The sequence below is a fragment of the Dreissena polymorpha genome, chromosome 5 (assembly GCF_020536995.1).
Source record: "Dreissena polymorpha isolate Duluth1 chromosome 5, UMN_Dpol_1.0, whole genome shotgun sequence".
In the NCBI taxonomy this organism is placed as follows: Eukaryota; Metazoa; Mollusca; class Bivalvia; order Myida; family Dreissenidae; genus Dreissena; species Dreissena polymorpha.
Genome location: NC_068359.1, coordinates 92,919,668 through 92,938,989, shown reverse-complemented (window position 1 = coordinate 92,938,989; position 19,322 = coordinate 92,919,668). Strand labels below are relative to the sequence as shown.

The window sequence follows — 19,322 nt, the reverse complement described above, 5'->3', positions numbered from 1 at the left end:
AAGTCATTAGTTACTTGTCTTTAAACTTTCTATTCATTCCTATACTAATATTTGCATCGCGATTTATAAAATTAAGACGGAATGAATACTCTAAACATTCAAATAGTGACGATTTCTTTGACACTGGACGTATTCAATTAATATGCTATGTTTTAACAATTACAATGGTTTAGCAAACAGTTATCAAAAATAAATATTGTATTGTTTTTGTAATGCGATAGGAATCCAGTTCTCATAATCCACGTGTCGAAAAGGAACCCAGAAATATATACGAGCGTCAAGACCACACGTTTGGCGCCAAATTGTGGCTGATTATCGTCTGCTGTTAACAGGCCATAAAACCTGCGGGCCATTTCATCCAGGCGTACAGCCATGAGTTACTGATGCGAAAGTACATGTTAAGGGTGGCGATAACGACGTTATAGAAGGAACAATGTCGTTAGAACCTAATGTGCCTGCAGCCCGACATGTGTAATTCATTCGCACAAATACATGTGTGTCTAATATTTTGCGTCAAAATGATGCGAGATGTAGGTTCTACTTTCATGTATATGCCGATGTATATTTTTAAAGTCATGTCGTCTTTATTGTGTTCAATATGTTTATTGTGCAAGGTTGCTAGCGAACAAATCCATCTCAAATTATTTACGGTATTTGTTGAAATAAAATCCCAGACGTGACATAAGTTGAGTACGGTATGAAGAGACAAAGATCCCGACTCTGATACTTTCGAATAATTGTCCCTTAAGATCCAAGCGCTGGTTTAGTTTTACAAAGGAAACGTTTCTTAAACAACCTTGAAAAAATAATGACCCTCGAAAATAACTTAACGAAGCATGCGTTTTTATTACGAAAACAACTGTTTTTGTGCTCACGAGGTATGCCCCTGTACCATATTGATACACACACTAGTACTTAAAACAACTTGCACACATGATTTTCTGTATATAAAGCTGCACTGATAAAAAAAAATGCCGAAATTCAAAGCACAAATCGTGCGTGCTAATGTTCGTTCATTCTGCTAAAGATTGAAAAGGACAATATATAACCATGTTGCGCTTAATATAACCTAATGCTAGTGTTAAACCCTGGATGACAAGTTTTATAATATTGAGTTTACACACTGGTCTTGTATTTTCATCCAGTTCATTGTATGCAGCCGCATGAACTTTATTTTCACAAATCTGTCCATATGTTCGGCATGTGATTTGAATTGAACATACAGGTACTTAAACGTTCTAGCACGTTCTTGTGTAAAAGAAAATCCAAAATGTGAAGGTCCTTTTTGTAAATGTATTCCTTAACACACTCACAGCGGTTGATAAACAAACTATTTTTAACTATGTATAGAACAATTAAGCACCAGTAGTGATTGTAAAATTTCTATCCTTTCGTTTTCAAGCATGTCAAAATATGATAAAGTCTTTTGCAAAACTTGAATAGCAATGGCACGTCATAAATTCATTGGACGGTGTGATACACTAACAGCGAATGTCTATTTCAAAATAGACCCATAAACTTTCAAAATAGACCCATAACTCTGGTTTGTATTTGTACAGAAGTATCAATTTGCTTTTGGTTAAAAACAAGTAAACCAACTAATGTACCTTAAACGTGTTTACTTCACTGTAAGGTGAATTGAAAAAGCACTTATTCATTCGTGCTTTTTTCCTTTTAAGAGTGTCTTTTATTTCTATAAGATTAAAACAAAACAAAAAAACACGTGTTTGTAATAATATTTTCGTCTAATTAGACAATACATAAAACCACAAAACTAATGCACTCTTTTACTTCAAAATTAATACGTGTATTAATTTTAATAATTGTCGTTCACTACTCGCTTGATTTCCACGAAATAGCATGGCTTATTAACACACTGAAGAGTGCGTTTCTTGTTTAAAACTTGATGTGTTTGAAGACGATATTGAGAACTTTCCCAAAGTGGGGATCGAACACCATGGCAACTACGGCACAGAGACCGAAGAATTTCGATGCAGAATTATAGATTAGAGGAAATATTGAGTTCAGTGTACAACAAATACGAAATTCGCCGATAAACATTTGTGGTTGACTGATGTCTCCACTTTGTACTTTGTTTCTTTTATCGAGTCGAGCGAGAAAAATTGCATGTTTTATGGAAATACATATCACAAACCAATACCTCAAATAAATAATTTTTATTACAGCGGATTTCACTTACGTTATATTTAGCAATTTTTTTCGATACATTATCACATATTATATGAAATTATCAAAGTTTATTCGGGGAATGGGAAGGGGCGGATAAACACATGTTCTTTTGCGATATCGTGTACCGCCTAGCCATAAACAATCCTGCTCGAATGTATACGTTTTTTACTTAAATATTGTTCTGTTGCTACGGCTATCCACAAGCTGCTGCAACTAAGCTTCTAAAATCTTGCTGAATTAATGCGTGTCTCGAGTTTTTAGAGAGTTTGTCTTCCTAAAACTAAAAGAGAGGCCATTATTTAGTTGCATATCTAGATAAGGTAGTAAAATATTAATATGTCTATAGCAAAACACACATTGAAGTCAAAGTCTTATATACAGTTTATCTAAGCTAATAACGCAATTGATAATCTTTCGCCAATAAATACATGCTAACCTTATGTAGATTATGCCCTTTTTTAAATCTAGTGAAAGCAATTCAGTGGGTATACATGTTTTAAAATATATTCAAAGAAACTACAAATTGTGTGTAAATAAATAAATAAAAATATTGATTGAAAATATTGAAAATAAGTGCAAGAATCAGCTTAGTGAAACGGTGCCATAGGCCTTATATGACCTTGAAAATTGTAACGAAGGGCGAGCCAACCTAACATAATGATACTCTTTCTACTTGGAATTCACAAGTCAGTGCGTAAACACTGTGGACGTATCCCTACGCCCCGACATTATACGCGCGTTAGAGTCTCTTTGACAGATGTTAGCATGCCCGTAATTATATCTCAAGGGCATTTAGACAGACTGGTTATCATACAAGACGTAAATATATTGAAAAGCCCGCGCTGTTAAAGAGCGCGGCACAAAGACGTGTCCCCGTTGCCAGTCACGATGCGATTCAGTGCAATCTATGGTTAAACAACGATACTAAGTTTAGGCTATATGTAAACGAAGCGGTATACAATTATTTATAGAAAGTTATGACTTGTAAAATAGATCCATTCCCAGTTTGTGTATTAGAATAGCGGTATTTATGTTTAAGGCATGCATAAGCCAGATAATATAGCTGAGGTTTAACATTCTATTGAACGGGATTTGGTTTGATAGTTTTGGAAGAAAACAGGAGGACAATCAATTCATCTGCCGAGCTTTCAAAATCTACCTTACAGTTGAACAAACAAAAACCGAAACAAGAAGTTTTCTTTAAAGAAAATGCATACTAGAACTCCTTAATCAAAATTTATTTTAATAGATTTACCAGTTAACTCAAATTCATAGCTTGTTGGGTGATACGCCTGTCGTCATATGTACAAAAATATTATTACAATTCCGCCAGAATCCACTGTGTTTCACATGAAGATGACCTCAAAACGGCCTTGCAATACGTGCGACACAAAATATTTCTAACGGATCTTGATTCCGTGCTGTAAGCCTATTTAAGTTTTCTTCGTTATCGGTGTTACACGTCGAAGTGCGTAACGATTCTTATCCATTGACATTAAACAGACACGCGAAGGACATTAGCATAAAAGTAGGAAGATTCAACAATAACGTCGCTGGTTATTCCAGGCGTCTGCTTTAGTTACGTACAAACAGGCCAATACCTTTCTTAGCTAATAGTTGTTTGCAAAGATAGATTTCCAATACAATATATAGAGTAAGTGTTCAAATGAACCAATGTGAAGAAATGTATGAATGCAGTTGCATAGCATGTTTTCAAAATGTTAACAAACTATTTGAAACAATATCCTAAACAAAACAATCAGACGACGAGTTATATTGACATCAGCAGGAAATCCGTCCATTGTAAACAAACGTTTCTGAATGCATACCTTCGGCGAGGGGATTACAAAGAGTATGCGCGCACACCTTATTACCTTAAATTCATGCACATGAGTCCATTTAACAAATTAACAAATTAATAAGTGTTTGATTAAACTATGAACCTCAAGCGTCCACTTTGCAAACATCGCGACCTTTTAAAATCAAGAATTCCTTCTATAGCTTGGAGCGTGAAAAGGGTCATGTTTATGAACACTTTTATGTAAACGGTAGTTATATTGTTAAAGTCGGATTTGAAAGCAATAGCTTACATTTAAATACGAATGCATGTAGTTATTGCAGTATTAGAAGAACTTAGTGGAACGTAATGAAATATAGCAATTGTGTGACTGTTATCATTAAAATTGATCATTCGCAATATTCATTACGCTAAGTAGAACACTTTGTGTTCACTCAGATTTTGTTAAAACATTCTATTGTAAAATTCAAACTAAAGAGACAGCCTTTAAACTATGCAGCATATATACACCGAAGCTGCACCACTTGTTAAACATTGCAATATAAACTTGCTTGATATTTGTATTCACTATATCCATATACCCCGTTTTGACGTTTAAACAAGCTGTATTTTATGTCCTATGTAAATAAGCGATCATTGCATGCAGTTAATCTCACAAAGTGCACACTGTGTGCAGATTGTATTTGCGCAGCAAAATCATGCATTGCGTAAGCATGAGAAGGCCAGCCCGGTTGCACTATGTATAGAATGAAGTTATTCAAATCGTTGCCTTTCAATTGATACATTTCGCTCGTGATGACAATATCTATGATTGGATTATAATACACGTTAATGTTTCGTACACTCGGAATATACAAATGTGTGGAATACATTCAATACCAGGATGGTAATATGTCTTACATGTGTTTTGTTTGCATCCATGCATTGGAAAACAAGTAGATCTAGTAATTTGAGGTCATTATGTTGAGTTCCGAGTTATATCATAAACCACAAGTACTGTAACATGTGCAGCTCCCTGTAGGTAATGAAAAGGCTAACGACATACATATTTGCCACAATTGAATATTGAAAATAAATACTGATGAGGTTGACTGTATATGGGTCAAACAAACCGAGACGTACATGGAAGTTTAAACGACACTTTTCATTTAGTACGACCGTCTTGGATACCAGTATGAAAAGCAGGCCAATATGCAGTATTTACTGAAAGTCAATAAAGTTGCGATTGGTTCACCAGTATATACTCCACAATATTGTTGGATCTTTTTTTTTCGGAATTAACCTACGGTTTCTTTCAAAACATATATCTGCCAAAAACGTGTGATGTAACTATTTGTTCTAAGATAACCATAAACGTCAGACTGATCTCAAATTTTTATTTGGTCGTAGACATAAACTATCTAAAGTGCCAGAATATGTTTTGAAGAAAAAAACTCACGTTATCAGAGCCTGTCTCAGTTCAGTATACTGTTACGTCATTCGAACTCAATAATTCTGTCTAGACAGACGAGGCCCTCGAAGGGGTAAAATATAAAGATATTCAAAAAGTAGTTCTTCTGTAGCAATAATCTACTTTTAATCAATTTGTATGGCACATTAGTAATTACTCGTTAATTTGTGTAATCGTTAAAATAATTGCCTCAATAATATAGTCGGCAGAGAAAATAACAGAGTCCATATGGCTGCAATTATAACTATTTTCATTAATATATATTCTCTATAGATTTTTCTAAAACTTCAGGAAACTTAAATGATAATTTTTACTAAGAATAGCAAATCTATTTAATATGATATAACACTTAAAGAAATGACTATTATTAAATGTTTTAACACATGATAATGAAACAGCAAAAGTCCTTGGAAGCAATATACAACATTTAAATTAAAAGTCTCAATTAAATATCAATATAAGCATTATTTGAACAATTATAAAAATAAAAAAGATGATACACGATTTAAATAGGTACACAATATACAATCATGTTATGTTTGACATAATTCATAATAAACAACACAGGTTATCAAATTTATATTTAAAAAATGAAACAACTTAAATTGGGGATTAAAAAAACTTAAATCTGTAAATATATTTTACAGCTATTTGGTAGTTGAAATATAAGGATGCGTGTATATCCAAAACCTTTCTGTATATTACTGTAATATCAAACTTTATATGTAAATGCTTTTAAATTATTTTCTTGAATGCTACAAATAATTAAAGATTTTCAAAAGCTTTTTGTGACAGAAATGTTTAAAAAATTATTTTGTCAATATGGATTTAGTAATTTTAATTACTTTTTTGTACAAATACTAAGTATTTTTCAGCTTTATATGTTTAATATTTATAAGTACAGATAATATAAACTTAATAATTTCATAATTGATCGCTAAGTTTCAAGTAAAAAATGTTTTACCGTTATTTTTTAAGCTTGGTGCTATGGTCTAACACACAGTTTTACTTTAGGTGACGTTTATTAATTACATTTGTATATTTTTACTTATAGGTGCTGCCATTAGTTTTCATTCTTATCACATAAAACTTGAAAGGGATTACAAGAGCAACTATATTACTGTTACTCTCAAGATTAATTTACTTTTGTAAACTACATATGCATATAAGCTTTAGCAAGCAGTGCTTAGGTCTATATAAAATCATTTAAAAAGACGCGCATTCATTAACAAGTCCACATAGGTTGAACATCGCTGTAGTTTCGTAAGTAAAGGGACACAACCAAGCAATATAACATTGCACAGTGTATTTCAGTCAAACACATACGATTTAATATATTATTAAGATCAAGTTTTTAAGATATTGTATGCTCTGTATGAATGAGTCAATCTGAATAGTAAGAAAACCTATAGAAATCTACTGTGTACGTTCGCTAGATCGCTATTTCGAATTTGCATCTTAGTATTAACGCGTAAACTATTTAAATACGTTGTATATGAATTTGTTTAAGTGATAGAATATCATAGATGACATTAACATAATATATTAAAATATATAAATGTAAGTATAGATGTTTACTTGTTTTTTGTTGGTGTTTTTTTTTCAAATAAATATCATGGTTAAAAAAATAAAATTAAGAAATTGATACAAAAATCGAAAGTAGAAATTAACATTTTAGAACATGATTATACAATGCTGTTATAATAATACTAATAATAATACTAATAATAATACTAATACTACTTATAATGATAATAATGATAATAATTATAATGATAACAAGAGCGACAATAATAATCATAATTAAAACAATAAAAATAATAATAATAATAATAATAATAATAATAATAATAATAATTATTATTATTATTATTATTATTTTAATAATAATAATAATTATGATAATAATAATAATTATAACAAGAGCAACAATAATAATAATAATTATAACAGTAAAAAATTGTTATTAATAATAATACTAATAATAATAATGATTATAACAAGAGCAAAAATTATAATTATACTTATACTAATACTAATACTAATACTATTACTACTACTACTAATAATAATAATAATAACAAGGCTCGTTACATTTGCTATTCTCATTTAACAAATTATGCATTACTTGCCCGGACGATCGAGAATCTGCAAACTTGGGACTATTATATTTGTATAAAAACAATTATTTTTTTTATCATAAGATATGAAGAATATTAAATCACTATTAGAGAATGAGAGTTCAAAACAAATACAATTAGCATTTTACGTAGTTAACATATCGACAAGGAAAAATACCTATATTTCTTTCGGTGTGGATTAAGTCATCAATATTTGTGTTTCAAATACTAAGGTGCATAAATATGCTTTAACTTATTAAATGATGATCCGTAACACTAGGATTATTAGATATATTTGTCAACTGGAAGTATAAAACATCTGTATTTGGACAGTATCTTTTAAGTTTGAAAAAAAAGAAATATTTTTATTTTGTTAATAACTGTCTCTTTCATACTTTTCGCAGTTCTATAAGTACTCTTTGTTGTTCTATTGGTGTGTGCTTTACTTAAAAAACACTTTTTTACATTGAATTACCATAGATAAACAAATCACGTGTAATTGTTTTGTTCAAGTTCTTCATTTTAAAGTTAGTGATTAATTATTTAAACTCTATCGATTTTAGCTGGATTGCATCGAAATTATACGGCTTAATGAAATGCTTACTCTCATTTTTAACGTGATGATGTATTCTGTTACAATACTGTAATTGTGCTATAATGTAATATTTCCTGGATAACTAAATTTATTAAACGCATGTATTTTAAAATTACATCGCATGCTTGTTATGCGACGAACAACAACAAACAAAAAACGCTATCTAATTAGAACACATTTATGCAATGAAAACTACAATGAAAACGAAACAATAAAACATAAGAACAACTTTTATATACTATTTTTTCTATTTTACTTACATATAAGTCTTGTAACATACAAACACATCTCGGTAATTGGATTATAAAACGCATACAATTCCAAACATTTTAACGTTCTTACTTTTTAGAACAGTCACCACTAACCTTGAAAAACCAAATTCCTACTAATTGTACCCAGATTGAAAAAAAATCGACTGCCATTGAGTTCAATGCGACAATTCTAGTGTATGAATATATGTGCAGCTTCTCTATTCACACGTTTAAAATTTCGTTTTAATAAATTACATAATAATTATATTGTTCTATGAACACTATTGGAGCATTCATTGGCACAATATCTCATCTCATTCCCTAATTTTTGTGTAGGTTTTATAACATGAAACCGTTGCCAATAAGGATTAACATCTAAGTATGCATTTTTATATATCTATGTTTGAAGACCTTTGTATCTCATTAAAGTTTGCTTTCGTGTAACCATTGACGTTATTCAAGAAATGTGCGATACAATCTGTTCTGGATTTTTAGGAAAGCAGAAAAAATAAGTCCCGTACCATGGGCGATTTGTTATCAAAATGTAGAACCAAAGCAAAGCTTTAATCAGTATGTAAAATGCAACGCCAAATTGATGATTATTACTTTAATATTGCACATAACAAACTTTCTTGACCCTAATAAAAACAATCACGTCTAAAATCACATATTGATTTGATTTTATTTGGTAAAAATATGAACATAACATAGTTACTACATAATGCAGACAACATGAAATATATTATCACAGCAATATACATAGTAAACCATGGAATGCACACACAATACCAAGGATAACACAAAAAAGAGAAAAATGATTTTCACATATTTCCATTGTGGTCCTTGAAAAAACATAATTTATCGGAATAAATGCATATATCCGCTCTTATTTCTTATCGACAACAAAGTCCTACGAACACACGCAAACTGCATACAAAAACATTCTAGTTTTCCGTCGCCGTATAGACAATACGTTGATATAAATTTGTTTAAGTAAATATCATCTGAAATCGATATATTCTTACTTACGTGTTTTCCGACATTATATTCAAATAAATAATATATTTTGCGTTGACACTTTGAAATTAATTGCAAGTGTAACGTTTCGCATTCCAAGACATTTAGGATTTCCAAGCATATATCTTATTATATTGTGTTTAATTATGTTCTGACAATTATTTCTAATATGAAAACGCTTCATTCATCTTAAATATTATTATGTATTACACAAAATTAATATCGAATAAACCTAAAACGAAAAATTAATAAAATCATTATATTAATAATATATATTTAACGATCATTTATTTCCGTATCTCTCATCAAATCATCAAGCAGTATTTAAATGTTTTAATTTCATTAGATGTATTTCTGTGTAAACTGCATAACCTTGTAAAATATATCAACTTACTTTCATTCCGAATTGTACCTTTCAAAACAGCACTGTTTTATAATTTTAACTGAATGTATGAAACAAACAATGAATTAATGTACGTATTCATATTGAAATATTTATTAAAATAATATAACAGTTTATTTAACACAGTTAGTGGAAACGGACTGTTTACTAACGTTCTGATATATTTATTAAATCAGTACTTGATTTATCTACAAGATGTATTATTGGTCATATAAAGATTGGTTGAGATTCGTAACGTACTTTAAATGTTTTCTCCCGTGATGTCGTTACTCTAAAATTTATTTAAGTAAAAATACATATTTACATACATATAAACCTATTTTTGTTTTGATAAGTAAGTATTCAATTAAAAAAATCAGCTAATACTACCTCTTTAAACCAAATGTATAAACGTGCAAAATTCTTTTTTGTTTACTTATAACTACATACCTTTCAGTTATGTTTGTCAAGCATAACATATTTAAACTAAATATTTATTTTTATTTTAAGATTGAATCCAAAATAATGATTATATGTGTGGTATATTTTGAACAATAATATATTACTCGCAAAAGATAGAGTAAAATAAATACGATTGACTAGTAATATAACAATCGATCTTAACTTTTAATAAAAGATAATTTATTTCATAGACTGATGAATACAATCATTTTAAACGCTTTAAAAAGTACTTTCATGCCTATTTTTAAACTGAATATATATCTAAAGACTTTCGTTACTGAAGTTCCGAATCTCTCTTGATAATGGCAATAAGGAATGCGTAAAATAGCTCCGCACTTACAAACTCTAATTAAAAATAATTATCTATCGACAATATATATTATGTCATAACATAACGTTCTAATTCTAACAATATTGGTTACAGCGTGTTTTTCAAAACAAAAGAAAAGGAGACATACCTTTCCAACCGCGAATTAAGGCATCACCAAAATTGCGTCGAATATAAAATGGCGGCGAACAAAATTCAACGTTTGAATACTACATATAAAGGGAAAGAACTCTAAGGATGCGACTGGTTTCTCGCGCCATAAATAACGATGAAATGTTATAATAATACATTCCGTTCAGAAAGTAAATTAAATATTATGTTAAAGAAGTCCTCTTTTAGTTTCATTAACAACCCTGATGTATGTATCTATACAACAACAACCACCACAACAACAACAACGGCGACGACATTTATTTCAGCAATAAATTTTACAATAAAGCTTCTAGCCTAAAATAGTGGATATATAAATACTTCTGGTTCAGATGGTTTAACTTATATTATTATACATAGTAAGATTTAGTGAAGTATGTTCTTTTAAAGCGATAGGAGATAGAAATATATTTTTATCAGTAGCTGAACAACGAATATCTGATATGTTTTTGCCAACCTGGTTAAGTCAAATGCAAAACACAATCAGAGGTAGAAGTTATAGCCATTACCGTAGCTTTAATTTCCAACCATATGTGAATGAAGTAAATGTTTCAAATTTAGAATTGCGTTAACTCGTTTAGAGTATATGCCCACAGTGGAAGAAGGGAGATGGCACAAGCCTGAAAAGATACCGTTTCAAAAAAGAAAATGCAAACACTGTAACGTTTTTGATGACGAATTTCATTTACTTGAATGCGCAATGTTTAGTTATTTTCGTAAGAAGAATATAAATAAATATTACTGGAAGAAATCATACATGATCAAGTGTATTGACCTCTTACAGACTGACAATGAAAAGATGCCCGAAATCTATCTAATTTTTTCAGCTTTAAAATTGAGACCTATTATCAATACTTTCTCTCCAAGTACTAACATTTATTTATCTATTTAATTTAAAAAATACAAAAACGATAACGTGTAAACAATTGTTTGTATTAAGACGTTCATCTAAGTTCAGGTTGTATACACATTTTTGTATTAAGACTTTTATCTAGGCTCTTTTAAAAATTATGTTAAAAATTATGTCCGTCATTGACCAACTGTGTATATACTTTGTTGTATTATGTTTGTACTCAAGGGTATGTTGAAATGATCTCTTTAATTCTTTAATTTGATAAAGGAGGAAGCAAAATATTAATCGTGTTGAAATGAAATCATAGTGTGAAATCTGAAGAATGAACGTGTTTATCTATTAGTTGTTTGAAGGTAAAACTTAAGAATTGATATATTTTCTAAAAGGAAAATCTGAAAAATGTAGATGTCAATTTATAAATTATAGAATGTAAAATGTTTACTATGGATATGTTTTTACATAAGGAAAACAAGCATATATTTTAAGCAATTATTTACACAATGTAATTAAACGTGTGATCAAGTTCCCATAGTACCGTTCAATACATGCGTTTAACAAATAATATACGTGTTCTTTTGAGTACACAATATATGTATAACATATACTTGTATAAAATACAAAAACTAGAAAATATCGAAAATTTAAATGTCATTTAAATTTCATGTTTATTGTTTATGATAGACAATTTGGGTACTATAGAAAGTATAATGTTCCATATGTTTGTTTTGAGTACAGTCTTTGATCTTTTTATGCAAAATTCCGAGTCAAATGGTATATAGTTGACCGTTGCACATGTGCTAAGTTCTGTCAGTGATGAAACTGTTGCACTCTTTAAACTTTACCACGACTGTACCATAATAACTCTGCGACTACGGACATTTTGGGTGCCACATGTTAAAGGATGCAGCATATTTCACATGCATTTGTTAACAATCATTCAACACATATATTAAATGGTTTATAAACATACTTGCTTGATAAACATTTTAAGATAAAGAAACATTAAATAATTATGCATGAACAGTGTTGTGACAGCTTTGCAAAGGTGTTTCCTCTGTTATAATGTCAGCTATGTTTATGTGTTTATTCAAGATAATATCAAAACTTCGTTTTAAAAAGAGTGCACTAATTTTTATTCTTGATACATTTAAAAGATATACTATGTTATTTGCGTATGTTAATATATTAATTGAATATTTCAGGGTGATAACGAATTATAAAAACGAACATCGCAAACATTCATTAAATTTTTAAATTTTTACAAAGACACGGTAACGGTAATAAAATCGACTATTCCATTAATTTCCTTTGCATGTGTAAGAACATTCAATAATCACCTTATTACCGAAGTGTTGGGCATTATAAAATATGTGTGCCTTAGAAAGACATAATTTCTAAATAAATTTATATTACATGATAATTTGTATGTAAAAAAACATTTACATCGGAAACAAAATAACTAAGCCCCTCATTAAATATATCGATTTGATCTAATAACTGATCTTACAGCATAATAGTGCTATCAATATTTAAAGAAATACATTCTCATAGTCAAACACACGTGTGCATTTGAAAATTGTTATTACTTGGTCATATTCGTACATCGGCCATAAGTCTATACATGAGCATGGTCTTTTCTGTTTAAAACGTACAATGTAAGAATATATACTACGTTACGAAAAAAAAACATTATTGTTTGGTGTTTAACCAGAAGTAAAATTTATTGTAAGCTTTATTGCTGAATAAATGTTGTTGTTGTTGTTGTTGTTGTTTTGTGTTTATATAAAATATCAATGAAATCATATGTAAGTATAATAACGTATTCAGAAAATACTTTTTAGATTCAACACATATATGTTGCTGTATACATTATTGTCATTTGATAAATAAAATATATACACGACTGAGTTTTTAGGATTGTGTTCCATTTAACAACTTGACTGAAATATTATATATGATATTTTGTACTGTAGATTTATTATATATCTTAAGTTCCCGGGGTACATGCAAATACATTGTTCAACATAAATTAGCGATTTAATGTATTCACAAAAATTCATTTTCTAAATCACACAAATTAATTGTCCAAAAAAATCAAGTTGAACAGGACTGTGTCTTTAGACTTCAAAAAAAAAGATATATAATGCTTATTTGCAGGAGTAAGAAATATAGTTTTGTCTTTGACATTTTTTGAAATACTAACGCTTTATGATTTATATATTATACCATTTACAGTACATTAGAAGTATACTCGGCAAATTTGTATTAAATAGCGATACTATACGAAAATGTAATATAAAATCTAGCAAAAATTTCTAAAAGCAACTTCGGTTTAAAATCGGACTGCTACTTTCATTATACTACAGGTTAATCGTATGGGCGAATAATACTAATAATTTTATGTATTTCCTGCGCTGTACAATCTACTCATACGATGATAAAATGACCATGCCGAAAATCCTAAATTAAACCTATGTTTTTATAATAACTCTTAGTGTACCAATATTAAACAATAAAATTAAAATCATAAGCAAATGTTTACTCTTCAATCAACTTTTTAATTTACGTGTTCAACGTTCTTAAATTCAAATCGATTACATCTAAAACCAATTCGGAATTATACAAATTGTTTAATGCTCAGAATTCAATTTTAATTCCTTTATTCAATACATATATAAAACGTCCTAAGACTTGTAATAACATGAAATTGCATATTTTGTGTACACGTTATCGATCATATGTTCAATCATATAAAAAAGATAAAACAAAATCATATTTAATATAAAACTGAATTTAACATTTCAAACAATATTGTATTTATATTTACCATTGTAGGCTGGAAGCTTTATTGCAAGCTTTATTGCTAAATAAATGTTGTTGTTGTTGCTGTTGTTGTTTATATAACAATTAATACGAGAACAAATCTGATAAAAAACGTGATAGTATGTGCAATTTAAATTATTCATTTTTAAGTGTACACATTTGGATATTCAAACATTTTATTCACATCGTAAATATCACAATAAAAGACGAATTTAAAATAATAATAGTTATATTATGTATTTATATCTCAGGCAAAGAATGACATTTGGATTTCAAGCCACTTTGTCCATAACTCAATTTTAAATGGTCATTGATGCCTGATTAGAATAATAACCGAAGTATATTGCAAGACATAAACGATTAAAATGATTAAACGAACAGCAAACTGTAACAAAACCTGGTTTAACGAAAGGAGAAAATGTATTTTCTCTTTAAAAAATACCAATAATGATAACGAAAGGGCCGTTGCAGTTTTAAATGTTTTAGATTTATTTTAAGTAATCACTTAAAATAATTATTATTTAATTCATTAATGGGAAGACACGATGGAACAAAACGCGCCGTTTTCTGGTATGATGTCATTTCAATTACCTAATGTCAAGTCTAATTTTCCGCCAATCGTCACAACGAGAGATGAAATGTGCCGTGCTTTATGAAAAGGGGGTTTAATGCATGTTTAATGCATGTGCTTAAAGTGTCCTCCCAGATTAGCCTGCGCAGGCTAATCAGGGACGCCACTTTCCGCTTTTATGATATTTTTCGAAGAGAGTCTCTTCTTAGCAAAAATCCAGTTTAGGCGGAAAGTGTCATCCCTGATTAGCCTGTGCTAATCTAGGACGACACTTTACGTACATGCATTAAAACACCTTTTCACAGAGCGAGGCTCAAATGTTTTCAGAGGCAAAACGTCTAGATAACAATAATCTGGCTATAACTGATCGCACTAAAATTAAGTTTGTAGCAATTTCGTATATATTTCTTATTTCACTATTAAACAATTTCGTGTACATTATCATGTCCAAGGTTTTGTATATTTTTTTCTTATAAATATTTGCAATCGAGTGACCTATATTCGTTTGTTGCTATCGTGTTTCTTTTATCCGTAGTCTCTACTTTTGCTGTGTTTTATGTCCCCGAGTCTATAGTGGGGGACATATTGTTTTTGCCCTGTCTGTTTGTCTGTTTGTTGGTTTGTCTGTTTGTTGGTTTGTTGGTTTGTTTGTTTGCGTCAAACTTTAACATTTGCTATACCTTTTGCAATATTGAAGATAGCAACTTGATATTTGGCATGCATGTGTATCTCATGGAGCTGCACATTTTGAGTGGTGAAATGTCAAGGTCAAGGTCATCCTTCAAGGTCAAAGGTCAAATATATGGGGGGACATAGTGTTTCACAAACACATCTTGTTTATAAATAGTTTCCAAACATAAAATACATATATCATATCACGTATACACAACGCACCATGACGGCATTTATTGAACGGTGATTCAGCATGATATAACAAACTTAAGTGTAGAATTGTGAAATAAAATGTATCGGCGGTCAAAGTCTACTGTCTCGCTAAAAATATACTGACTAAGGGACTTTTGTTACTTTAAAGCGACCTTTTCACAGATTTATTGAAGTTTGTCATAACATAATTTATATTGATAAATGTAATATTTGGATATAAAAGGCTCCGGTAAAAAAAAAAGAATAAAATTAAACAAAGAAAAACAGTAATCCTCAACTGGGATCGAACCACTTTATATAAGCAATCCTCGAAGTGTCACAAAATAAAACGAAAACAACAGAACCCTCCAAATTATTCAATCGTTTCGCATTACAATTCTTTATGTTTGCAGATTTTTAAATCGTCAAAAGATGCATATAATAGATATTTTAGAGCATGGAAAATGTTCAGTATAATTACTGTTTCCTCTCAAATATCATCTACAACGAACATTAACTTAGGTGAAACAATGTTTTTTTTTAATTCTGTCAATTTACCAAAACGTGAAAAGGTCCCTTTAAATATACGCACATAAAGCACATTTTTATAAGGAAAATCTATTAATAATTTCTAAATGGTCTGACAGAAAGACAAATAAGAATGTAAAAATCGCTTTTTATTTGGGAAATAGATTAACCCCGCTGTTTCCCGTCCAGTATATTGTCACTTCAATGGTTCGTATGGGAGATTAGCACAGGTGATATTTTAAGTTTTGTGACCTTACTAAACACTAATCATTTATTTATTTGATAATTTTCAGGTTTTTTTATTACAATACTATTTTTACGATGTTAAAAACTTTTTTTAACTTATTTAGTTTCGATTTAAAAAATTCAAAATAGAAAAGTGTATTGTTCTGTCAACAATATTGGGCCATTCTTTGGTACAGTATCTCCGTCACATCTCATTCCTTAATATGTTTGTATATTTTATTCCATAAAACGGTTGACAATAACGGTGGTTTCGCATCTTATTATGTATTTTTATTTATCTATGTAATAATTCGTTTATATTAAATGGACTGTTTGGTTTCGTGTTACAAATGACATTTTTAAATAAGTGTGCAATACAATCTTGTTTGATTTTCAGGAAAGCAGACAAAATGCTCATACTAAAAGCAATTTGTTATCGAAATGCAGAAACATTTCAAGGCTTAAAACAACATTTAACATATTACACCATTTTGGTATTGTTACTTTAATATTGCGCAAACCAAACTTGTTTACACTATTTAAAAATAGAACACGTCTAAAATTACACAGCGTACTATATGTATTTATCCGTTAATATTACTTTTCGACAATCAAGTTCGACGAAAACACGCATAATTATTTATGTTTAATTTGACAACAAAAAGTCAAGAAGAGCAATGTGTGAGGCCGTGTATGAGAACACTAACATTAAAATACACTAGTTGTAGCAAAACTGCTCGCAACTCAGCGACCTAGCAATATTTTCTCTCTGGTACTATATAGATACCATGGACGTTTGAAGTTTTCTGATTTCAGTTTTGCACTTTTTTATAACATGATAACTTCAACATTTTTATCCATTTACTTCTCTTTATGTATAAAAATAACTTGTTTATCTTTGTCTCGTTTGAATTCTTCAGTTCGGAACATAAAATAAATGTAGCACTGTATTCAGCATAATTTGATTAAAAAGTCCAGTAAGTAGAGTGGGCTAAAACTTTTTCCTCAAAATGTGGTTGACACAATCACATGCGCTTGAAATGTGGTTGACACAATCACATGCGCTTGAAATGTATTTCCATATAAAGTGTTATAATCTTCGAACACAGATTATTGAGAGTACAGTTAAAATATGTATAACCAAAAAGCGCAATTATCTGTATTAGTCGAGTATGTATAACCTACGTTAGCTGTATTCAAAGGGTAAAAAAGTAATTAATACTATTTTTATCATTAAGACGAGATAGCATGGCTAGTCTAGTATTCTGGTAACGGTTACTATGCAAAGTCACGTGTTCCCAGCCGCAATCTTCACAGCCTATAGCACTTGCTGTTTCATACAACCACACAATTTTTACATATTTGTTTTGGTAAACAATTTATTTTACATGTGGATTATACACTGATGTTATAGTTTATATTTTTTATTGATTCACAAGACGTTTTACTGTAATTAATTGAATTCGATGAAAACTTGACAGGCAGCTCTTTGAATTAATATCACCATCGACAAACGTAAACAGTCATATTCCAAACTGGACGATCAGACATTGGAAATATTTTAATATTTCAACTCATTTAATAAACTAGTAAAGTCATTCTGCAAATGTTAGTACCAACGCGCTTACGCAATATTATTGTTTAAAGTATTTTCTTTTTTAAAGCAGAAGGAACAAAACATATAATTCGTCCTCTTAGTCGCGTGTGCCAGATAGAAATAATGAATGACTTTGTTGTATAACCATTAAATGGCTGGTATACTTACATAAATGTTGAAACCCTTATGATAAAAGTGTTTAAGTAAATGGGATGATGCAGACGGTACTGCCGCCTAATTTAAAAGGGACGATCGAATATTGAGACGTAAAGACAAATAGGATCTTAAAATGTTCGTGTAAGGTAACTGGCAAGCATAAATGTGCTTTAAATAATACAATAGAAAATGGACCTCAAAATGAATTAAAGGGACTTTTCACATATTTTGGCATGTATTAAGGTTTGTCAAAAATGCTTTATATTGATAAATGTAAACTTGGCTCTTAAATGCTCCAGAAAAAAAAACAAGAATACAATTAAAGAAAGAAAAAAAGTAACCCTCAACTGTGCTCGAACCGCTGACCCCTGGAGTAAAAGTTATCACATAGACCTTTCGGACATCAGTGCTAATACAATGAACGATGTATTATATACTTTATATAAGCAGTCCTCGTAGTATCACAAAATAAAAAGACAACAACATAACTTTTCAAATTATTCAATCGTTACGTGTTGCAACGCTTTAAAAAAAAAATAGGTTTTTAAATCGTCAAAAGATAAATATAATGGATATTGTTCAGCATGATAAATGTCCAGTATTTCTGTTTCCCCACACATATTATAACTACAACGAAAATTTGCGAATCTGAAACATTTTATTTTTCATTTTGTTAATTTTTCAAAACATAAAAAGACCCCTTTAATGGGTTGCCTTAATAGATATGTTTTTATATAAATGAAATAGTCACGTGATATTCACAAACATGGCTTTGACATGGCTTCAATAAGTTCGCACGAAAGTAAATATTATTAATATATTAGTCATCATATTATTGATAGCCAAAATGCTATTTTAGTTTTTAAATATTATCATTCTGTTAAAGCACACATACCTTACTTAATTCTATTTTATTTATTTAATATCATGAAAGGATTTAACGTACGATGCACATCTCAAGG

General features: G+C 29.9%; 1 long non-coding RNA gene across 3 annotated transcripts in view; it reads left to right on the top strand.

The window, feature by feature from the left end:
* Positions 1-4,534: 4,534 nt before the first annotated feature.
* Positions 4,535-19,322, top strand: part of LOC127832607 (uncharacterized) — a 56,668-nt gene continuing 41,880 nt past the window's right edge. For 2 of the 3 annotated variants that reach the window (XR_008026983.1, XR_008026982.1), the window contains exon 1: positions 4,580-4,874. This is a non-coding gene — a long non-coding RNA (uncharacterized LOC127832607). Of the gene's footprint in view, positions 4,875-19,322 lie in introns of all 3 variants that reach the window. The other variant, XR_008026981.1, reaches the window with a different exon arrangement.